The sequence below is a fragment of the Callospermophilus lateralis genome, chromosome 4, assembly GCF_048772815.1.
Source record: "Callospermophilus lateralis isolate mCalLat2 chromosome 4, mCalLat2.hap1, whole genome shotgun sequence".
In the NCBI taxonomy this organism is placed as follows: Eukaryota; Metazoa; Chordata; class Mammalia; order Rodentia; family Sciuridae; genus Callospermophilus; species Callospermophilus lateralis.
This window is the reverse complement of record NC_135308.1, coordinates 141358529-141383769: the sequence shown is the minus strand read 5'-3', so window position 1 is coordinate 141383769 and position 25241 is coordinate 141358529.

The following is a 25241-nucleotide window of genomic DNA, read 5'->3' as shown; positions in this document are numbered from 1 at the left end:
TGAGGTTGGAAAAGCCTAAGAAGCAGTTTCTGCTGGCCAATTCCTTGTCTTCTCCTAGGCCTTCATTCATGCAGCCCCGATTCGAACAATATTGATTCAATCAGCAAACCTTCACTCAGGGTCCATTTTGAGTCAGTGCCCCACCCCCCCAAGCCACCTCTCATGAACCTGTAGGCCCCTGGTTTATAATTCTTTTCTTCGATTACCTGAAAGTTCCACTCAGAGTGTGTGAGTTTGATATTCTTCCCTGGGGATCCCAGACTTCAGTCCTGACGCCTGGCCCCTCTCATTGTCAATCTCTGTTCTCCTCCTCTTCCTTTGTACACGAGATCTGCAGGTCTAAAGGGGCTTCTTCCATTTTCTTGATCTGGTTCATTTCTTAGTGGAAGATGGGAACTTTCCAGAACATCTCTGTGCACAGATGGTGTGGGTGTTTTTGGGGATGATGGTGGTACATGCAGAATTTAGGGGTTTTACTTAGAAGTGATCTGACCAAATCTCAAGCTAGAATATCTGGGGTCCATGAGATAAACATGAGAGAAAATCATTGTTTTAGAATAAATTCCATAAGCATTTAAAAACTCCCCTAAAGATTAGTTTGACTATGAGGCTAAGAAAAAATAAACCACTAGTTCTGACTTAGAAGAGTGTATCATGTGGGCTGTTCAGCTGTCCTGCCAAGATTCTCCTGTGGAAACACAATGCCTGGTGTAAGAGGCAGTAGGTTTAAGCTTGCAGAAGTCACTGTCTTTTTCTAGGAACAATTACTCAATTGTGTCTTGCCTCATCGCCAGGGCCACCTGTGGCAGTGACAGAGAAGTTGGAAGTACAAGAAGACCCATTATTTGAATTCTTTTGTTTCTGAAAATGATCATTTTACAGCAAGATAGTCCCCCGTGGAGAGAGGAAAACGAGACTTTAAGAAAAGCTATAAGCTGTTGGCTCCCACAGAGCTGCCCTAGGAGGGGTGGACAGAGTGTCACTGTGGTCCCCGGGGATGGCACCAAGAGCAGCTCCACTTGTATCTCTAGCTGCACCCTCCTTTCCGTCCCCTCCCCTTCCTTCCTTGTCCCTGTCCCTTCCCCATCTTTATTCTTTCTCCAGGGCCCAGGCTTGGAAGTTTGAAATATCCATAGAGCGCCTGAATTATCAGTTCTCTCATAGTTTCTTTAATTTGACTCACTTTAAAAAAACTGAAACTTATTTAAAGTGGATTGCCATAAGTAGAAAACCACTATCAACTGGAAGGTCACTTTAACACGGGTCACTAATAACATGCAATTGATAAAATAAAACGATAAAATGAAAGCTTTAGGCAAACTACATTTTGCAGAGTTTGATGGAGCAAGGAAGGATTTGTGGGTTGGGTAACCCCCCATATCTAGAATGTAAATCAGTGTCCATAAAATTCAGAGAGCTCAGCTGCTTAACATGGTCAGATAACTTTGTGGAGAAAAAAGGAAGGGAGGTACAGAAATGGCTATATCGGTTACTGTGTGACATTCACCTCATTTGAATTATCGGTCGACCCAACAGAGAAACTGTAAAGGTAAAAAGAACTTTATTTGAGGTCTTAGGAATTGCAACTGGGGAGACACAAGTGTGGACAGCTCTGAATCAGTTTTTCTGAGGAAGGTAAGAAAAGTGGCAGCTTATGTAAGCGAAAGAATGTTGAGAAGGAACAGGGGCTCCAAGACCCATAGAAGAAAATGAATGGGTAAATAGAATGGAAATGTGCATAAAAGCCAAGTCTGATAACATTTTGGTCTGCAGCTTGAGTTTCTGGGTACAATGTAATTATTTGGTTGTCCAGAGGCCCCTGGGTCAAAGGGTAGAGGTTCCCAAAGTTCACATTCCAGGCAGCTGCTGAAATGGTGCATAAGTGTCCTGCTAATGGCCTTAGGACTGTGTTCTGTAAAGCTCTTTGAGGTTGCTTTCATAATCTCACTTTTATTTTTGCAGAATATGGCCTGATTGTTTGGCCACCTGTAATTGACCGAAGCTGGCTGTTGTAATTGGCTGAGACTCAGCTATGTGCACAAAAGCATTCTCCTGTTACATTTGCAGTTAGCTGACCTACTAAGGATCCACTAGTTTACTCCAGGACTCAAGTATGAAACCATCTCAGGCCAAACTTAGTTGAACTTAACACAATAAAAGCAAAATAATAGAGCTGGGGATGTAGCTTAGTGGTAGAGTGTGTGCCTCAGTATGAATCCTCAGCATCCAAAAAAGAAGAAAGAAGAAAGAAGAAAGAAGAAAGAAGAAAGAAGAAAGAAGAAGAAGAAGAAGAAGAAGAAGAAGAAGAAGAAGAAGAAGAAGAAGAAAAACCCTCAATAGCAAGGCACCTATAATGATCTCTCAAATGATCTCCCAGACTACCTGGGTGTTATGATTTGGTGTGTGGTGTCCCCCAAAAGCTCACATGTGAGACAATGCAAGAAGGTTTGGAGGAGAAATGATTGGATTATAACCTTAACATAATCAATGAATTAATCCCTCATGGGATTAACTGAATGGTAGCTGGAGGCAGGTGGGGTGTGGCTGGAGGAGGTGGGTCATTGGGGGTGTGGCTTTGGGGTGTACATTTCATATCTGGAGAGTGGCGTGCGTCTCTCTGCTTCCTGATCATCTTGTAAGCTGCTTCCCTCTGTCTCACTCTTCCACCATGATGTCCTGCCTCACCTTGAGTCCTGAGGAATGGAGCCTGCTGTCTATGGATTGAGACCTCTGAAATTGTGAGCCCCCAAATAAACCTTTCCTCCTCTACAGTTGTTCTGGTCAGGTCCTTTTAGTCACAGTAGCAAAAAATCTGACTAGAATACTGGGCTTTAAAATACTGGGCTTTAACACAACTTTGAAAAATCCCCTTTGAAGACGCTCAGATTTCACTCTGGGTCCCTGAAGTTGAGTCCAACATTCTCTGATTGCTACAAGGACCCAGGGCTCCATGTTCACTTTGTGAATGGTCTTGGCCAAGTTACCATCTCCTGGGAGATCTCTGTGTTTTCTAAGTTTTAAGAACAATGACCATCTGTGAGAGTTTTCATTAGGATCAAATGAGACAACATCTATAAAGGTCCTGGCACATATCTAAGAAACTCGAGAACAGTTAATACTGTTAATACTGTTAATACTGCTGGGCGTAGTGGCGCATGCCTGTTATTCCAGTAACTTCAAAGGCTGAGGCAGGAGGATCGCAAGTTCAAGCCCAGGCTCAGCAACAAAGTGAGATCCTATCTCAAAAAATAAAAAGAGCTAGGGAAGTGCCTAATGGTAGAGTGCCCTAGGTTCAATCCACAGTACTGCAAAAAAGGAAAATAAATAAATAAATATTAATTTCTTGGTGCTACTCCCACTGGAACAAGGAGTGAAATCTGAATGATAGGACATCTTGCCTTTGTATTTGGCAATCTGCTGGACAAGGCAAGTTGACCTTCACAATAGCCATCGTTTCCCTCATCATTATACAAAATACATGTATGAAGATGTGAATTTGGTGTCAACATACCTTATATATAATCAGAGATATGATAAATTATTGTATAATGGTATATTAAGACTTGTAATGCAAAACAAATTAAAAAAATAAATAAAATTTATTCCAGCAGGACTAAAAAAAAAAAAATAGTCATCGTTTCTCTCCATTTTACCACTGAGATGATTTAAGCTATGTCAGCTAATTGACATTCTTAGAGTATGCAGTGATTCAAACTCATGTCCTTAACAATTCTGAAATCCATGAGCTTAATCATTAAGTCACACTGATTTTTTAAAAAAATATCAGCCTTATTGATGCATATTTTATGTACAATAAAATTGCACTATTTAAACATATATTTCGATAAATTCATATTTCCATAATAACCACCAACACAAATTAGATTTCATCTACAGAAGTTCCCCTGTGCCCCTTTCTGTCCCATTATCATAGCCTCTCTACCCTACCCCCATTTTCCTCTGGTATGCGGGGGGATTCAACCCAGGAATATTTTATCATTGAGCTACATCCCCAGCCCTTTTTATCTTTTATTTTGAGACAGGGTCTTGCTAAGTTGCTTAGGGTCTCACTAAATTATTAAGGCTGACCTCGAACTTTCCATCCTCCTGCCTCAGGCTCCAGAGTCACTGGGATTACAGGTGCGCGCCACTGCACCTGGCTCCTCTCTGGCCTTTTTCAGGTTCCTCTTTATGCACATGCAGCTCATTGTTGTAAGCCTTAAGACTTCTGCAAGAGCAGTTTCCTTCAGATTAAATGTTCTCCTCCCCCTGAACCCTCTCAGCACTCAGTCCTGCTGGCTAATACTGCTTTCTTCTCAGCCTTGGCAAGCATCTCATTTCTTTAGGAAAGCTTTCTTACCTCCTGAGTGGGCCAGCATATTTGTTTTCTCAAAGAACTGCATTTGTAGAGCACTTTTCACAGTTTTTAATTTTACCTTCTCTGGTGGGATTTCAGGAAATGATGGGTATCCATCTCCTTGACTTTAGAGCTGCAGGCAGGCATTGCCCACATCTTTTTCATGTTCTGTTGACTCATATCACATGGCTCAGCGCTTAGCACATAGGAGACACCCAGTAAGTATCAGTTAAATGAATGAATCAATGAACTTACCCTTTAGGTCCACCACTGACTCCCACGAGCACTTCTTCTTCTCCTTCTTCTTCTTCTTTTTTTTTTTTTTTGTACCAGGGATTGAACTCAGGGGCACTTGGCCACTGAGTCACACATCCCCAAACCTACTTTTGATTTTATTTAGAGACAGGGTCTCACTGAGTTGCTTAGTGCTTCACTTTTGCTGAGGCTGGCTTTGAACCAGCAATCCTCCTGTCTCAGTCTCCCAAGCCATCTGGATTACAGGCATGTGCCACCACGCCCAGCCTCCCACAAGCACTTCTAAAAGCCACAGTTAAATACAACTGTAGCTGATTTGTGGAAGGGTGCACTAAGAAAGAGGATTAAATTTTTGGAGTGTTTGTTTTGTGCTAGACTAAGTGGTTATCTTACTCTTGGTACTGGGGAGAAAAAGGGATGTACTTTTCTATGGGCTTTGGAGGAGACTTTGCTTTTTGGGAGAGATAACCTATGAAGCAAACACAAAAGGCATCAAATTATGTAGTTTTATTATCTTAAAGGAAGGAGTGACTTCTCAGCCCCAAAGACTTGACTTCAAGTTATTCACAGAGTCAAAGAAAGAATGTATCCTTCAGAAAGAGGTTCATTACCCTTGGTGAAAGGAGTAAATTCACCTTTGTCTGAGAAGTACTATCTGCAGAGCAAAAATCAGCCCCACAGGGCCTTCTTACAAATTGTGTGTTTCTGATTTACTCTGTAGTTGGCTGAATCTACCTTCTTTCTGCTTTTATTTTCCTTTTTTAAAATTTTTATTGATTTTTTAAAATGACAGCGGAATGGATTACATTTCCTATTACACATATAGAGCACAATTTTTCATATCTCTGGTTGTATATAAAGTATGTTCACACCAATTTGTGTCTTCATATATGTACTTTGGATAATGATGTCCATTACTTTCCACCATCCTTGCTAACCCCCTGCTCCCTTCCTTCCCCGCATCCCTCTGCCCTATCTAGAGTTCATCTATTCCTCCCATAGGATCTTGCTATATATAGGATCCCCCTCCCTACCCAACTATGAGTCAGTCACCTTATATCAGAGAAAAAATTTGGCATTTGTTTTTTTGAGATTAACTAACTTCACTTAGCATTATCTTCTCCAATGCCACCTATTTATCTGCAAATGCCATGATTTTATTATAGAACCATCATTTGACCCGGTTATTCCTCTCCTCCGTCTATACCCAAAGGACTTAAAAACAGCATACTACAGGGACACAGCTACATCAATGTTTATAGCAGCATAATTCTTTCTGCTTTTACGTTCACCAAGTAACCTTCTAATTACAATCCAGTAGCCCATGAATTTTGGTCTGAAGGGAGTGAACACAACTCTCAACTCATTTGTTTCAGGCCTGGTTGGTGTTGTGGGGTGTGGATGTGTGATATCTTCCTTCCGCCATCAGAAGGTCCAGACTTATTTAATCAAAATTTTATATATCACCTGGTGTGGTGGCTCATGCCAGTAATCCCAGCAGTTCAGGAGCCTAAGACAGGAGGATCATAAGTTCAAAACCAGCCTCAGCAGCTTGGTGAAGCTCTAAGCAACTTAGCAAGACCCTATTTCAAAATAAAAAATAAAAACAGGCTGGGGTATGACTCAGTGGTTAAGCATCCCTGGGTTCAATCCCTGGTACCAAAACAAGACAAAAAACAAAAAAATAAAAATTTATATATTATGGGAGACTTCAGAGTAAAGACCCCAGGGCACAGGGGAAGCGCTCTGATTTTTTTGCTCAGATTAGATGAAACAGGGACAGCCCTGTAGAAATGTGATGAGGCACCATGATCTTGGCACCAAAATAGACATGAAGACCAATGGTATAGAATAGAAGACACAGAGACAAACCCACCTAAATACAGTTATCTCATGCTAGACAAAGACATCAAAAACATACATTGGAGAAAAGATAGCCTCTTCAACAAATGGTGCTGGGAAAACTGGAAATCCTTATGTAGCAAAATAAAATTAAGCCCTCTTTCTATCTCTTAGCCTACACAAAAATCAACTCAAAGTGGATCAAAGACTTTGTCACTAAAACAGAGAATTTTCACCTAATAGAAGAAAAACCAGGTCCCAAACTTCATCATGTCAAATTAGGACCTGACTTCCTTAACAAGACTCCTAAAGTGCAAGAAGTAAAATCAAGAATCAGTAAGAGCTTCTTCTCAGCAAAGGAAACAATAATGTGAAAGAGAGCTTAAAGAATGGGAAAAAATCTTTACCATACGCACCTCAGATAGAGCGCTAATCTCCAGCACATATAAAGAACTCAAAAAACTTAATACCGCAAAACCAAATAACCCAATCAATAAATAGGCGAAGGAACTGAACAGACACTTCACAGAAGAAGAAACATGAATGGTCAACAAATACATGAAAAACTGTTCAACGTCTCTAGCATTTAGAGAACTGCAAGTCAAAACTGCTCTAAGATTTCATCTCACTCCAGTCAGAATGGCAGCTATTAAGAATACAAACAACAATAAGTGTTGGCAAGGATGTAAAGAAAAGGCACACTCATACATTGCTGGTGGGGCTGCAAATTGGTGCAACCACTATGGAAAGCAGTATGGAGATTCCTCAAAAAAATTGGAATGGAACCACCATTTGACTCAGCTATCCCACTCCTTAGTTTACACCCAAAGGACTTAAAATCAGCATACTACAGTGATGCAGCCCACATCAATGTTTATAGCAGCTCAACTCACAATAGCTAAACTATGGAAACAACCTAGATGTCCTTCAACAGATGAATGGATAAAGAAAATGTGGTACATACATACAATGGAATGTTACTCAACCTTAAAGAAGAATGAAATGACAGCATTTGCAGGTAAATGGATGCAGCTGGAGAATATTGTGCTAAGAGAAATAAGCCAATCCCCCCAAAACTAAGGCCAAATGTTTTCTCTGATAAGTGGATGCTGATCCAAAATTGGGGCGGGGGGTGGCGGGGAAAGAAGAATGAAGGAACTTTGGATTGTGCAGAGGGGAGTGAGGGGAGGGGAGGAGGAGTGGGGAGGGGATGAATGAAAGGATATTATTACCCTATATTCATATGTGCTGTCATGTATAACTAATTAGAACAAATAAAAAAAGAAATATTTTGTATGTGGGAAAATTAATATTTCTCTAAACATAAAAATCCTAAATACTTAAAAAAAAAAAAAAAGAAGAAGAAAGAGATGTGATGAGACAAGAAAGGGTCTGAGCCCATGGAAAGAGACTGAGCAAGGCTGTCTGTCTGTCCAGATTCTTCTTGGCCCCTCGGTGTGGCATGTGTTTCTCGTGGGTGTGGTGGTGGGACTCTTAGGGATGAGGGTCTTCATTTCTTTATGGCCACTGTTACACAGAAAGGCAGGGGGAAGGGGAGAGTAATAGTTCTAGGATTTAGGGCTGGTGTTGGGAGAAAGGGCTTGTGGTTTCTACGATTGGCCTTGGAGGAGAATGAGGGGCAAGAGACAGAGGGGCAGGAGAGGGGCAGGGGGTGAGTTTGCTTTTAAGGTCTCCATTAGTGGCTACATCTCCATGTAAATGCATCCATTATGGAGCATTGTGGCTTCCTACACAGAGTCTGTCCCTAAGAGACACAGCTGGGGTTTTGCTTAATTTCAAACTTCTGAATCTAGTGAGGCAGAAGCTGAATGGGAAAGAATCTCCCCTGGAAATGCTCTACTGTGGGGATGTTTGGGTCTCCCATTTTACAGATCAGTAAACTGGTTATTAGAAAGAGGCCTTAAGATGGAGGTCAGAGGTAAAGCACACTTAGATTCAATCCCAGTACCAAGAAAAAAAAAAAAAAAAGGATGCCTTGAGATAATAGTTATGATAATAGTTATGGAATGTAGGTCTCCATTCATCTGGAAAATTTATTAATATGCTCTGGATTTATGACCAGGAATGCAAGAGAAAGGGTAAGATAATAAACTTGACAACTATTTTAATGTTTTACAGGGCCTCATGCATGCTAGGCAGGCAGTCTACCTCGGAGCTACATCCCCAGGCCCCTAGGAACTCTTTATGATAGGTTTACACAAAGTGCAACTTTACTTCTTAATGTTTATTATGCTTTTTTTTTTTTTTTTGGTGAGATATTATCTCCTTTATTTTTAGTCACAAAATAACTACAAAAATGTTAAATGTAGGACTGGGATTGTGGCTCAGTGGTAGAGTGCTCGCCTAGCATGCATGAGGTACTGGGTTCAATCCTCAGCACCATATAAATGTAAAATAAAGATATTGTGTCCACCTAAAACTAAAAAATAAATATTTAAAAAATGCTAAATGTAGAACTCTGTCAAGGAAATGAAACTACCATAAAGATGCATCAAATTCTTAATTTAGTAGATAATGCTGAGACATTATAAAGAAACATTAAACAGAGAGGGTGTTGTAGCTCAGTGGTAGAGCACTTGCCTGGCATGCATGAGGCATTGGGTTCAATCTTCAGCACCACATTAAGAAAAATAAACAAAATAAAGTTATATATTAAAAATAAATATTACATAAAATTTTACTACGATATTTATAGATGTTTACTCTCTGGAAGTATATCTTCTCTTATGTTTCACATAGTTCTAGGTGTATATCTTCTTTTTTTAATTGGTTCTTTTTAGTTATTTATGACAATAGAATTCATTTTGGCATAATTATAAAAACATGGAATATAATTTGCTCTAATTGTCCCCAAGACTTCCCTTTCCTGAATTACAGCAGATGGGGTAGAGAGGGAAGATGGGAGGGGAGGGGGGATAGCAGAGGATAGGAGAGATAGCAGAATACAACAGTCACTAGTATGGCAATATGTAAAAACGTGGATGTGTAACCGATGTGATTCTGCAATCTGTATACGGGGTAAAAATGGGAGTTCATAACCCACTTGAATCAAATGTATGAAATATGTCAAGAGCTTTGTAATGTTTTGAACAACCAATAATGATAAAAAAAAAGACTTCCCTTTCCCCTCACCTCCTCCTTCCACCTGTTCTCTTCTCCCTACTCTACTCATCTTTCTGCTATTTACAATGATTTTAAATTTATAAAGGGAGAATTGTTTTGTTTATTTTTTAGTTTTTTTTTTTTTTTTTTTTTTTTAATTTTTTATGTTTTAGGGTTGGGGATGTGGCTCAAGCGGTAGTGCGCTTGCCTGGCATGCGTGCGGCCCGGGTTCGATCCTCAGCACCACATACAAACAAAGATGTTGTGTCCGCCGAGAACTAAAAAATAAATATTAAAAAAATTCTCTCTCTCTCTCTCCTCTCTCACTCTCTCTTTAAAAAAAAAAAAAAAAATTATGTTTTGGTGCGAGGGATGGATCCCAAGGCTGCCCCACACATGCCAGGCCAGCAACATTACCAGGAAGCCACAGCCCCAGCCCGGGAGAGCTGTTTTAACAATGATCTCTTTGTTTATTATAGAATAGAAATATAACTGCCTCGTGTGAAGTATTTAAAAAGTGCCAGGTATTATAGGTTCATTAGTTAGATAATAATTACCTTTTTTTTGGTACTTAGGATTAAACCCAGGGGCACTTAGCCACCAAGCCACATCTCCAACCATTTTTTTTTTAAATTTTATTTAGAGAGAAAGGGTCTCAATGAGTTGCTTAGGGCCTTGCTGCTGAGACTGGCTTTGAACTCCCAGCCTCTTAAGCTGCTGGAATTAAAAGTGTGAACCACCGTGCCTGGCTAATTACTGCATCTTTTTTTTTTTTTTTTTTGGGTGCTGGGGATTGAACCCTGATCTTATGCATGCAAGGCAAGCACTCTACCCACTGAGCGATGTTCCCAGCCCTTAATTACTGCATCTTTAGCAAATAGACTTTCTGCGCCACTTTCCTCACTGTAAAATGGGAGTACGAATGGCCAACAATTGACTGAGTAACTACTTGGTGCCAAACACTGCTTTAAGTATTTATACTTAGCATATTTTACAAGCAACCTAAGAGGTAGCCACCATTGTAGAATCATTACACTGAAGAGAAACTTGCCCAGGATACTATAGTTAGTAATTTGGAAAGAGTTTTAAATTTCTTGTACGTACATATCTCTCTTCTTCATATAACTAACTAAATGAGTTAATACCCATATAACAGAATAATCTACCACAACTTACAGAGACTCTTAGCTGTTATTATAATCTACTTGTTATTATTGCCCATTTTTCTTGGTTTAGGAAAAGTGGAACAGGGATGGAAAACCCAGATTTTCTGTATCCAAGCCCTTCTACCCTCCCAGCTCTTTTCCTTTTATCCTTTGCTGCTCTACATTTTGGAGAGATCCAAAGTAAAAAAAATACCTTGGCTTGCATGGCCCAATTTGCCTGCATGTCAAAAATCACGTGCTTTAAAACAGCATTTTTACTAGATGATTCTGCTTTACCTCTATTATGCTGAGTTGCTCCTCTTTATTCCTGGCATGCTCCTGGAATTGCTTTTCCACTTCTAGCCATATGACAAGCCATCTGTCCATAGGAACGGGATCTCTGAATCCTGTGACGGTTTTGCCCAAATCTTAAGGACACTGGCACATAGTTCTGGTATTGTTAGTAGCTGAAACGTTAAATCTGTTAGGAAATATAAGATCTGTCAGACTCATTTGTAGTCCTGGGAATCATCTTCCCTACTGGTTGGAACTCAGAAGGCCATAGGATCTGGGGACACACTTTTATTATTTTTCTGCTCTGTAGCCACAGAAAGGAATATGATTCTTCAGCTTATAGCTGACACCTAAGGTGGTTTGTATCTGTTACAAAAAGCCAGTCACAGATGTAAATGTCCTCAAAGGAAATTACTGTCCTGAGATCTTTAAAGTGTGTTTTATTTTTATTTTATTTTATTTTATTTTTTTTAGGGAAAATTGAGCTTGAAAACCAGCTTTCTGTTTGTTGACAGGATAAATGTGAAGGTTTCATGTGTGCAAAATGACTTCCAGAGCATTGTGGTTATGGAAAGATATTGGATCTCCCAGCATCACCAAAAAAAAAAAAAAAAAAAAGAGAGAAAAAAAAAGGATATTGGATCAGAAACCTGCTTCTCCATGATAATGTTTCTTTTTTCTTTTTCTTCATCAGGTATTCAGTTTATTTCTGTTTTGTTACTTAAACCATATTATTTTCCCCCCCAGGGATTTTTTTTTTTTTTTTTTTTTTTTTTTTTTTTACCTTGCCAGGGAAAATGATTAAGGAATTTTCCGGGGAATATTCATCTCAGTATATGCATGGAAGTCACTTGAATTTTTCTGGCATTTTTGGGTGGGTTTAATTCTAAGGATCAATTGTCAATTTGATATAGATATGGCTATTTGGAAATTCACTGTTAAAATCCACAAGCAAGCTGGTTGGGTGGTGCATGCCTATAATCCCAGCAACTTGGAAGGATCGCAAATTTAAGGCCAGCCTCAGCAACTTAGTGAAGCCCTGTCTAAAAAGAAAATAAAAAAAGGCTGGGAATATAGCTTACTGGTAGAGTGCTTACTTTGTATGTGCCCAAGGCCTTGGATTCAACTCCCAGTACTACAAAACAGAAATAAAACAAGTAAAACTAATGAGAGCAAAAATTTTGTAAGAAGTCATATCCTAAGGTCCATGGCTAAAAAGAGCAGACGTTTTTCTCTTCCTTCTACTAATTGCTTTTCAGTTCTTAAATTTGAAAATGCAAACAAGGTGTTCACATTTTTTATTTTTACTTTTGATATTGGGGATTGAACCCAGGGGTGCTCTACCACTGAGCTACAACCCCAGCCCTTTTTATTTTTTTTATTTTGAGATAGGGTCTTGCTAAGTTGTTTAGGGCCTTGCTAAGTTGCTAAGGCTGGCCTCAAACTTGCAATCCTCCTTCCTCAGCCTCCAAAGTAGCTGGGATCACAGCTACTATGCCCAGCTGTGTATTTCCCTTCTAAAGATGCTGAAGGATGTTAGTGTTTGGAATAATGAAACTCCTTTTTTGTCCTTGGCAAGCTCTACAAATACTCTGAAGTTCATTTAGTTTTACTTTCAGTAGATTATTCCAGTTCCTGGTTTCCAGAGCAAACAGGGGTTTGAGAATGAGAGTCAGAGGTGGTGAGTCAAGTGATAATTTAAAATTTTCCATGTACTCTAGAGCCCTTTATGAAGGCTTGTTTTTGAATATCACAGAAAGAACTGTTATCAGAAGTCCATGATAAAACAATGGGAAATCTATGAATTGTGATTTGGCTATTTCATATGTGCATACACAGGTATGTGTCTTTGTGTTCACTGAGAAAGAGTGTGGGCTTGGGATTTGGGTTTGAGTTCTGGTGACATCATTCATGTGTGACCTTGGGAAAGTTATCTGTCCTATCTGAACCTTGAGTGTCATGTATTAAATATTCTCACTGCAAATTTTTCAAAAGACCAATTTAAATGAACTAGCAAATGTAAAAAAATCCAGATGATACCAGGCACTGTGTAAATTATTTATTGTAATAGTGCATAACTATAATCCCAGCAAAGTGATCTCATTAGGATTGCAAGTCTGAGGCCAGCCTCAGCAACTTATTAGTAAGATCCTGTCTCAAGAATGAAATTATGGCATTTGCTGGCAAATGGATGGAACTGGAGAATATTATGCTAAGTGAAATAAGCCAGTCCCCCCAAACCAAAGGCTGAATGTTCTCTTTGGTATGTGGATGCTAACCCACAATGGAGAGGGTGGGGAGGGGAAGAATAGAAATACATTGGATTAGACAAAGGGAAAGGAAGGGGAGGAGGGAGGTCAGTGGAATTAATCTGACATAACTTTCCTATCTTTATATTTGAATACACGACCAGGGTAACTCCACATCATATACAGCCACAGGAATAGAATCCTAATTAAAATAAGTTATACTCCACGTATGTATAATGTGCCAAAAGATATTCTACTGTCAGATTTAGCTAAAAACAACAAATTTAAAAAGAAAGCAACATTAGAAAAAAATTTGATGCCCAAAAAGGAAGCCTCTAAGTGAAGAGCCATGGAGGCCTTGTTTAAAGTACTTACTGGGAAATAAACTTCATCCTTGGAGGAGTCTAAAAAAGGTGGGTGGGTGGTGGCTGAGCCTCTAGGTCTAATCCCCAGTGGGAAAAAGAAAAATTGGATTTCAGAATTTTAGACTAGGGATACCCGACTGGTAACCTCTATGCAAATGTTCTCAAATTGGAAACTCTTCTGTTCCCAAGAATTTTGGATAAAAGATATTTAACATGTAACGGTAAATTTGCTTTTTGGTTGCCTTCTTCTGAAACTGGGAATTGAGGACCAGTAGGGGCGAGGCCTAGGGAGAGGTTTGTCAGGATTTCTTAGGTGATGTGGATGGTAGGGTAGGTAAGAGAAGAGGAAGGATAATACATTTCAAAAGTACTTAATTTGGATGATTCTCATACGAGTTAGAGCCCTTACATAAATGGGATGATAATTGTATAATATCTGAGACACCCACTAAAAATTAAGATAGGATAAGAAACTTGTGAAAACTCAGGGCTAGAAAGTGAAAAATGTACGCAATTCACGAGGCAGTGGGTAGGCTGTATTCAGGGGGCTCCCTTTATCTGTCTATTCACCTGTCTATCTCTTCATTTAAAAAGCATTTACTGAGCACCCGACCTATGCCAGTGACTGGGCTAGGTTCTGGGAAAACAAGAATGACCAAGTGTAAGGAATTTCCCCGTCCAGTGAGCTGACACATCCCAAACCATCACGTGATGGTGGGTCAGCACGGGAAACAGATCAAAACCACAAGTTTAATATTCTGATTTTTATAAACGTCACAGGAGAACCCAGGGGTAAACTGGTGACACTATTTGCTAATTTGTTGAACCACATTTTGTGAAGCTCCTACGAGGTGTCAGGATCTTTGCTGATCACTGAGGAGCAAAAATGGGGAAAAATCTGTCCTGTGGTTGCTCAATGTTAGCATTCATGAGCAAATCAGATCCCCTGATTTAGTATAAGGAGTGGGGACCAGGAATCTGGATTTTTAACAGGCATCCCATGAAAATTTGATGTCAGTGGGCACCCTTTGCAAAACATTCTGTAGAATTATCTATTAATGCACGACCATGTGATTAAGCAATGATGGAAATTGGGACAGAAGATGATAAATCCATTCCAGAGTCAGGAAAATAAAGTAAATAAAATCACTTGTCACTGTGTATGTTTGAAGATGATTAAGTGATGTGGGCCCGATAGACACATCACGATTGTCAACAAGTGATTGCCCATTGCAAGATTTGGTCAGTTTTAATGTATGGGTGATCAATGTACTGTTTTCCTTTCCAACTCAATTTTAATAGATGAGCTGGAATGTTCATGTGCCTTGAGATTTGTTCTGTTTAAGAAAGTTAAAAGAGAGACACTTGATCTTCAAGGGTTAGTTGGGAATTTTCAAAGCTAAAGCTGAGAATCAAGAATGCTCTGATTCTCAGACACCAAGGTTGTCCTCATCCTTTCAGGACAAAATGCCATCAATGGGGTGGCTTTTTTTTTTTTTTTAATATTTTTTAGTTGCAGATGAACACAATATCTTTACTTATTTATTCATTTTTATGTGGTGCTGAGGATTGAACCCAGGGCCTTGCACGTGAGAGGCAAGCGCTTTACCACTGAGCCACAACTCCAGCCCAAAGGGGTGGCTTCTAATCAGCACATTTATTTCTCATAGTTCTACAGGCTGAGACGTCCAAGATCAAGCTCATGGCCAGCTGGGCATTTGGTGAAGGTCTGCTTTCTGGCTCAGAGCTCATGCCTCCTTACAGTGTCCTCCTGTGGTGGATGAAGGGAAGCTGAGTTCCCTCAGGCCTTCCTCAAGAGGGCTTTGCCCTGGTGACCTAATCCCCCTTCCAAGGCCCCACCTCCCGGAACCTTCACCTTGAGGGTTAGAATTTCAACATGTGAATTTTGAGGGAACGTAAACATTCAGAACCTATGAAAGGTCAAGTTTGCGGTTTGAATAAAATATTCAGTTTAGTTTTTATTGAGTATAAGAAAGGTTTTATAGAAAAGCTCTTGGATCCTTTTCAAGATGCTAAGGTTTCCTTAGTAAGGACCAAAAGTATTAAACCCAAGAAGGACCCTTTTCAATCCCCAGAAAGGCTTTCAAGGTACGCTATCTAGGGTCTTGGTATCTGTGGTTTTGGTGATGTCTAGGAGGAAAACACTCTTTCTACACATGAATCAATTTTTTTTAAAGAGCAATTCAGCCTCAGATTCCGAGAAATGTCAGCTGCAGTCAAGCAGAAAATACTCTGAAGTTTTCAAGGACAAAATGTTCTCTGGTACTGTAAAACCGGGGACAAAATCCAATGATGAAACTTAATCTCTTTAAGTATTTGTCATCAATACATGGAAGCAGTCATTTTAAAAGAAGGTCCCAGTGGCTTGACACTTCTTAGGCTTTTAAAATGATTTTTCTCTCTATCTTAAGGATTGAGGCCTGGAAAAGATGTTTGTCATGTATACGTGTGTGTGTGTGTGTGTATGTGTGTGTGTGTGTATCAAACATATCATATATGTGTATTTGATACCAAGGATTGAACTCAGCATGCTTAACCACTGAGCCACATTCCCTGTCCTTTTAATTTTTTATTTTGAGATGGGATCTCGTTAAGTTGCCTAGGGCCTCACTAACTGGCTCTGAACTTACAATCCTCCCGCCTCAGCCTCTTGAGCTGCTGGGATTCCAGGTGTGTACCACAACGCCTGGCTTATTTTATTTTACAATGATTCCACCAGTTATTAAGGAAAAAATCCTTAGAAATATATATATTTGAGTTGATTCCACAGAATTTGATATTCTAGTTTAAACATACTCTTAACCTCATGAAATGATAACTGTATGTAAAGGTGTTTTTATTATATTGTGAATAATCTGAAAATTGATTTTCAGCCTATGAGGGTCATGAGTTACCAATTTAAGATGCATTCTCAGTGTTCTTAAGCATAGTTCTGAATAAAACCAAGAAGAGTGCTCTTAAAAAAATAAACGGAATTTTCCACTAGATGGTGGGATTGTAAATTTGAAGCCAGCCTGGAAAATTTAGTGAGACCTTGTCTCAAAATAAGCTAAAAAGGGCTGATTAGCAGATATTTTGATTATCAGAGAGACAGAATTATGGAGAGATATTTTCTCTACTTTTAGAGAACTGAAAATTTCTATGAAATTTTGGGTGTCTCTGTTTTTAAGGAACTTTCTAGGCACTTGTTTTTCTTATCTTTAGAAGATTCTTTAACTGAAGTTTTTTTTTAATAATTATTTTAGTTGTTGATGAACCTTTATTTTATTCATTTGTTTATATGTGGTGCTGAGAACTCAAACCCAGTGCCTCACCCATGCTAAGCAAGCGCTCTACCATGGAGCCTCAACCTTAGCCCTTTAGCTGAAGTTTTGAGGATTCCCCACGCCCCCCACAACTAAGTCTAACATAATTAAGTATACAATATGAGAAATATTTTTTTGTTTTCTTTTTAAAATTCAGAGTAGCATTCATCAAATTTTTTTTTTTCTGTAAAGGACCAGGGAGTAAATATTTTACACTTTGTAGGCCACAAGGTCTCTGTAATAAATATTCAACTCTGAAAAGAGCCATCAATTATATGTAAATGAGTAGGTCTTGTTGGGTTCCAGTGAAACTTTATTGACTAAAATAGACAAGGGGCTGAATTTGACCCCTCTGATTTACATGATTTTGGGGAAACAATGGACTGTCATAAAGAGTTTGGGAAGAGGACACCATTAACCATTTGCAGGAGAGCTCTCCTATCATTCCAGGATGCCTCAAAGATAAACTCATCCTGAGGCCAGGGTTGGTTGGCCAGAAGAGCCCAGTTCTGCCACAGATTGGCTGAGGTGGGGGAGTTTGCTTGACACCTATGTCCCAATCTGTAAAACAGGGATAATACCAGGCCCTACCTCATTGGGCTGCTGTGAGGATTAAAAGGATCAGTGTGGCTAAAGCGTCTTGGAGTGCCTGGCAGAGAAGTTTCACGGAAGTATTAGCTGATATTTTTGTAATCAATGATGAAAATAGAAATGGATCAAACTGTAACTTGAGGCATATTTTATAAATTGAATGAAGATTGGTATAATAGTCTGAATGTTTATGGTCCCCCACCCCCAAATTCACATATTGAAACCTGATCCCCAGTATAATGGTATTTGGGAAGTGATTTAAGGAGGTGATTAAGTCTTGTGGATGGAGCCCTAATGGATAAAATTCGTGTCCTTTTAAAAGGGATCCCAGAGAGCTCCTTTACCCTTGTCACCATGTGAAGTTGTGACAAAAAGATGGCAGTCTGTTGAACCAAAAAGCAGGGCCTCACCAGACACTGAATCTGCTGTAACTTCATCTTAGATTTCCCACCTTCCAGAATCGTGAGAAAAAAACTTTCTTTGTTTATAAGCTACCTAGTTTATCATACTTTGTTATGGCAGGTCAAATGGACCAACACAATTGGAAAAAAAATAATTTTTAAAATAAATATGTGGAAATGTAAAAGTAAATTGCTTCAGCAACACAGACTCCACTTCTCTAGAGAAACTGACTGATTAGCTACTGTCCCACTTCCCTATGGATGTGTTAGTCAGCTCTGTGTTGCTGTGACCAAAATACCTGACAAGAACAACTTAGAAGAGCAAAAGTTTATTTTTGGCTCACGGTTTCAGAGGTTTGGTCCATGGTCAGCTAATGCCATTGCTTTGGGCCCAAAGTGAGGCAGCACACCACAGTGGGAGGAGATGGTAGAGGGGCTGCTCAGGACATGGCAGCCAGGAAGGAGAGAGAGAGAGAGAGAGAGAGAGAGAGAGAGAGAGAGAGAGAGAGAGAGAGAGAGAGAGAGAGAGAGAAGGGGCCACAGGGAAGATGAACCCTTCCAGAGACCCACCTCCTCCACCCTGCCCCACCTGCCTATAGTTATCACTCAGACCATTTAAGTTAGAATGGACTGATTAGGTCACAGCTCTATGATCCAATCGTTTCACCTCCAACATTCCTGAGTTGACATAGGCGCTTTGGGGGGACAGCTCACATCCATACTGCAACAGTGGGACATAGGTGTTCGTTAGCTAATCTATCTGACCTCTGTAGGCATTTGGGTTTTTGACCTTCAATTTAAGAAAGAAAAAAATTTAAATCTTGCTAGAATTGAATAAAACAGCTCAGATTAGGAACTTTGGAGATCCTTGATGGGAAAGAAAATGCTGTCTCTGTCCTCCCTATTCTCACCTTGCCTCTACATATTTAAAACTAAAATGCACTCTTAAAAACAATATTAACCTATACAAAAACAGATCAGTTTCACAAAGTTCTGATTTCCCCCCCCTAAGTTTACTTCTTTTCACAGTAATTTTTTGGGTGCTGCTTTGCTGGTGTCTACTTACGGCCTGGTCTGCCTTTGGGTATTGGATTGCTTCCCACCTGTAGCATTTCTCTCTACTTGGGTTTACTTCCTCTGCATCCCCAGTCTGGAAGGTGACTGCACCTGGATATGCATTGTTGCTTTTGACCCCTTTCTTTTCAGGTCATAGGACATGTTCTCTCTGTCACTCTGCAACTCGATGCCAGGCTCATGTCCATAGAAATAATTGCAGGTTCCGTGAGCAGATGGATCGGGACTCTGAATATACTACTCTGAGTTCAGGAGCTGAGCTGGATGGGTGGGTGTGCATGGGACCCTTCTTATAAAGGGTCAGGAAGGTTTGGGTTTGGTCATGCCTGAATTAGACCCTGCTCTCTTATTGAATCTTCACTATCATTTCCTTTCTCCAAATGAGGATGCTGATGATCACTCAGTGAGTATTGGGATTTGCTTTTGAACTCAGGTCTGTGTAGCTCATTTTAATGCTTTGTTTAAGGGATGAAACATGGGAAGTCATCTTGTCCTGTGAAGACAGAGTAGAGGCAGAGAAGAGTATGTATCGATGCACTAGGCTGTCCTTTCTAGCTTCGTCAGAACAAAGGTGTTAGGAACTTGATTCCTTTGGACTGTGATAAGGAAGAGGACATTTAAGGGCAACAGGTAAGATCTCTGACTGTTTCTTTACTCCTCTGTCCTCTGAGAAGTATCATCAAATGAGGTTTCCTTTCCATTTTGTTTCCAACCTAGATTCTTGTAGAGAGAAGCAAAAATACACAGTACACTTTTTCTTGATTCATGGAATTGTAGGGCACAGAGGAATAAACACTAAGTTAGTTACTAGCATGTAGGTATACTTAGGTAGCTCACTTACCTGCAAGAATCCTCATGGAGTTTTCTAGAGCTGATTTCCCCATTGCGATGGATACAGGTCTCCAAATAGAGACTCCCTGAGCAGAGGAGGAAAAACAAAAGTGTGTTGGGACCCCTCTCCAGGCTCACATTGTGGCATCTTTTATGTATGGGATTGTCTACCTTCTGTGTTCTTTCTGGATTTTAAGATTCTTAAAGTCAGGCACGACTGTTTGCTTAATCTGTGCATCCCCTTCACCTAGTGTTCAGCAGGTGGTCAAATGAATGCAGGAATAAAGGGATGAGAAGTGTGGAGGAATGAGAAGCTGAAGAAAGGTGTATGGACCAGAAAGTATTTGTGTGTGTGTGTGGGGGTGGCATATTGAGAAGCAGCGCTGGTAAAGATTGGGTTCTGAAGTCAGACTGCTTGAAATTCCATACTGACCCCATTTTCCATCACTGTGTAACCTTGGACAACATGCTCAACCTCTCCAGCCTCTGTTAAAACAGAAACAAAAAATATACAGTGCTCATAAAATGGATTTATAATGGTCTTTATTTTATAGGATGATTATGCAATTATATGAAATATTGCCTCACACACCTGTGAGACAATTTAGGTTTTTTTTTTTTTTTTTTTTTTAATAAGTAAAATGTGAAAGTTGTATTGAGCCAGAGATCATACAAGGCTTTGCAGAATGCCTTGGAGTCCAGCAAAGTCCAAGATATTTAGGATATTGGGTTGAGGAAACAGTTCAGGATGGCTAGAGAAGACTGAAAGTAGGAAATAAATGGAATTCCAAGGGATTTTCAAGTGAGAGAACTGAGTGATGAGGCAGTGTGTCCTGAGAATATCATGGGATGTTTCTTTTTGATGCCTTATGGGCTTTTGACTGGTATGATGTCTATTTATCCAATTTTTTAAAAGAAATATGTCATCTTAAGTCTTTTAGGAAATTGGTTAATTGATACATTTTAAAGTTTAAATTTTGCTGCAGTTTGGATCTTGAACATTCCCCAAAGCCATGTGCTAAATAAAGGCTTGGTCCTTAGCTTGGCATTCTTGGGAGGTGGCAGGACTTTTGGAAGGTGAGGCCTAGTGGAAGGAAGTTAGGTCATTAGGAGCGTGCCCATGAAAGGGATATTAGACCCCAGCCTCTTCCGGTCTCTCTTTCTTTCTGGCCACCATGAGGTGAACAGCCATCCTCTGCTATGTACTCACACCATGGTGAGCTGTCACCTCAGATCCAAGAGCAGGACCAAGCGACCATGGACAGAAACCTTTGAAACCATGAGACAAAGTAAACTTTTCTCCTTCAGGTATTTTTCACAGTGATGCAAAGCTGTTTAACACATTTATTTCAAGTCTGAGAATCGTTTCTATTTTTCTCATGAACCTTCCTGCCGTGGACAAGAGAGGGTAGGAGTTTTCTACCTTATCTTTTTCTATATTGCTCAATATTATATACCCATTTTAAATTTCTAACATATTGTTTTTTTGACTAAGCTTCAATTAACATAACCAACGGGATGGACGTTGAGAGCTGATTGGTGGTCAACCGGAGGCTGGGGAGAGGATTGGGAGGAAGGGGGAAAGGTTAATGGATGCTAAGTTACAGTTAGACGGGAGAAAGAAGTTCGGGGGTGTTGTTGCATAGTAGATGCTGTGTATTCAAAAGGCTAGAAGACAGGATTTTGAATGTCTTCACCATAAAAAAAAATGACAAATGTTTGAGAAGATAGATGTATTTAATCTGATTAAGCATTATGCAATGTATATTGGAACATCACACAATGACTATAAATATGTACAATTTTAATGTTTTAAATGTCATCAGAAAATAAATCAAATTTTAATTTTAATAATTAAAAAATAAAAGAATTGACATGATACAAAAGCAATGCCTCCAGAGATCTTGCCTTCTCCCAGCTATCAACCTTAATTTCTCTTCTACCTGATTCTTTCATTTTTTTATTTTATGGTACTGGGAATCGAACCCAGGGATGCTCTACTACTGAGCTATATCTCAAACTCTTTTTATTTCTTATTTTGAGACAGGGTCTTGATAAGTTTCCCAGGCTGGCCTTGAACTTGTGACCCTCCTGCTTCAGTCTCTTGAGTGGCTGCACCACCATGCCTGGCTATTTTCTCAGTTCTTTAGGAAAGGGCCCCTGAATTACTTAAAATCTCTTGCTATTACAAATGGTGGTTTGATGGAAATATATATATATATATATATTTTTTTTTTTTTTCCAGTTTTATATTTGTAGGTGTGTTTATAAGACATTCTATAGCTATGTCCCAGAAGTAGGATTGTTGGACCAAGGCTAAGCATGTTAATAATTTGACAGCGTTGCCAAATTGATCTCCACAGTGACATGTCATTTTTCACTCACGGGCACACTTATGAGCCTGCTTATGTCCCCACGACTTTCCAATCTGATATACTGTCACACGTTAGCCATTCTGAGAGGTGAAACATGTGTTCTCAGGGTACCCTGAACTCGGATTCCTCTTATAATGACTGGATTTTATGTGGTTAAGCTTGTGTAATTAAGTCATTTATATTTTTTCTTTCTTTTTTTTTTGGGGGGGTGAATTGTGCATTTATGTATTTTGCCTATTTTCGTTATTTTAAGCTTTTTTGTTAAGTTCTAGAATGCTCAGAACATTCATTCATCAACAATTTATGGATCAACTATGTTGTAACAGCCTCCACAAAAGCAGACTATATGGAGACAGAAAGCATTCTGTCCCTGCCTTCCAGAAGCTCACAGCCTAATGGGGAAGCCATCTATCTGTCTATCTGTATTGGAGAGAGATATCTACCCCACTGCAGCCAGGTGTTAGGGGAAAGAAGGGCGTCGTGGGCCCAGTGAGGTGGTGAGGTTGGGAAGGGACTAGAAGTCTGAGGAGGCACTTTCTAGGCTGACAGGAAGAGAAGAGCAATCCAGGTCAAGGAAACTGAGAGGCTCTTTGTCCCCTCATTCCTTAATGCTTCTCTGGCCCTCATCTGCCCCTTTGGTGCCAGTCACTTTGAGTGCTAGATACATATTCCCTGAGCACAGTAACTGAAGCCGAGTCTGACGTAAGAGCCCTGCTGAGGTGTGAGAGGGTGGACGGTGTGGGGCAAGGTGGCCCTCCCAGTGTGTACTGTGGTGACATCCTGTTGGTTCTCAGTCCCTCTGCTCCCTGTCAGGGAATGCTGGAAACTTCTTTGACTTCACTTGCTTTCGAGAAGCTGATCCTTCAGACCTGCTTTGAGTGCTTTTCTCTTTCCTTCCTTCCCTTCTCTTCCCTTGGCATCGCCGCCCATCCTCTGTCTCTCTCTTTTGTGGCAGTTATTTTTGTCCCTTTCCCCAGGCCAACACGATCTTTCTGTGATTATCATATTTATATGAGATGATCTTGATAAGATTTGCCTGAAAGTTGTCTTGGCTTTTTCCCCCTTCCCTAAAAACATATGCATGCATGTACACACACACACACACACACACACACACACACACGCACTTTCTCCAAACTCGGAAAGATGGGTGCTCTATTAGTTTCCCAGTGAAACAAAGTACCACAGACTTGGTGGCTCAAAACAACAGGAATGTATTCTATCACTGTTCTGGAGGCCAGAAGTCCAAACCCAAGATATGAACAGGGATACCCCTCTCATGAAAGCTCTGGGAAGATCCATCCTGGCCTCTCCCAGCTTCTGGTGATTGCTGGCTATCCTTGGTATTTCTTGGCTTATGGCAGCACAAATTCAGTTTCTTCTTCCATCATTTATTTATTTATTTATTTATTTATTTTTAAAGAGAGAGTGAGAGAAGGAGAGAGAGAGAGAGATAATTTTTTTTAATATTTATTTTTTAGTATTCAGCGGACACAACATCTCTGTTTGTATGTGGTGCTGAGGATCGAACCTGGGCCGCACGCATGGTAGGCGAGCGCGCTACCACTTGAGCCACATCCCCAGCCCCTTCTTCTTCCATCTTCACATGGCCATCTTTTTTTTGGTGTGGATCTGTACTCAAATTTCCCTGTCCTTACATGGGTACCAGTCAAAGCTTGATTATACCTATGAAGATCTTATGTCCAAATAAGGGTCACAATCTAATTAGTAACATGAGCCCTACAGTAGAATCTTTTTTTTTTTTTTTTTCTTTACACACTGGGGATTGAACCCAGACACATTCTATGACTTAGGCCTTAGGCCTTTTAAACTATTTTTAAAAAACTTTTAACTTTCTTTTGAGGCAGGGTCTCCCTACGTTGCTGAGGTTGGCCTTGAAATTGTGATCCTTCTGCCTCTGCCTCCTGAGTAGCTGGGATTTCGGAAGTGGGCCACTGTATCCATTTCTATGGGTTGGATATGAGATGTTCCAGGAAAAGATCATGGGGCAATGCAGGAATTTGCCGGGTGCTGATTAGATTATGAAAGCTATAGCATAATCAGTGGATTAATCCATTTGATGGATTAATAATTAGAATGGATTGCTGGGTGATAACTGTAGGTAGGTGAGGCATGGCTGGAGGAAGTACGTCACTGGGGGCGTGACTTTGGGATTATATCTTGTCCCTAGCTCCCTGTGCTTTCCCTCTCTCTCTCTCTCTGTTTCTATGTCTACCTCTATCTCTCGGCTTCCTTTCTGGCACGAACTGAGCAATTTTCCTCTGCTATACCCTTCTGCCATGATGTTCTATCTCACCGAAAGCCCCCCAAAATGGAGCTGGCCAACCAAGACCTGAACCTTTGAAACCATGAGCCCCAAATAAACTTTTCCTCTTCTAATTTGTTCTTGTCAGATATTTTGGTCACAGCACTACAGTTATATCTTGCTTGACATTTTTCAAAGTTACATCCACAATCTTTGTGGAATATAATTTTACCACAGCTGGTGAAGAACATAGACTTGGGTGCAGATCTGAGTTTAAGTCCTTTCTTAGCCCCTTTGGACATGACTCTGGACCACTGACTTCAGCACTCTAAGTTTCCATATCTATAAAATAAGGAGAGTAACCCTACCTACTCCATTCTCGCGACATGTTAGGTATTTAGAACAGGACCTGGCACATGGGACATATGATGGGCCTCCGTGTTATGCAAGAAGATTGTTCTTCCTTTCCTCCTCACTTGCACACATTCACATGGGATTAGAGCAGAGACTGACATTGAACTTGAGAATCCCACTGAAGATTTGCTATACAGAGGCCTACCCATTGTTAGCACCTTAGGACCTTAGGACTAGGAGATGTCACGTCAGTTAGGATTTACTCATGAGGTCTGGGGATGCAGCTCAGTGGTACAGCACTTGCCTAGTGTGTGTGAGGCCAAGGGTTCAATCCCTAGCACTGCAAAAAAAAAAAAAAAAAAAAAAAGAAGTTGAGCTTTCCTTCTTCCATGT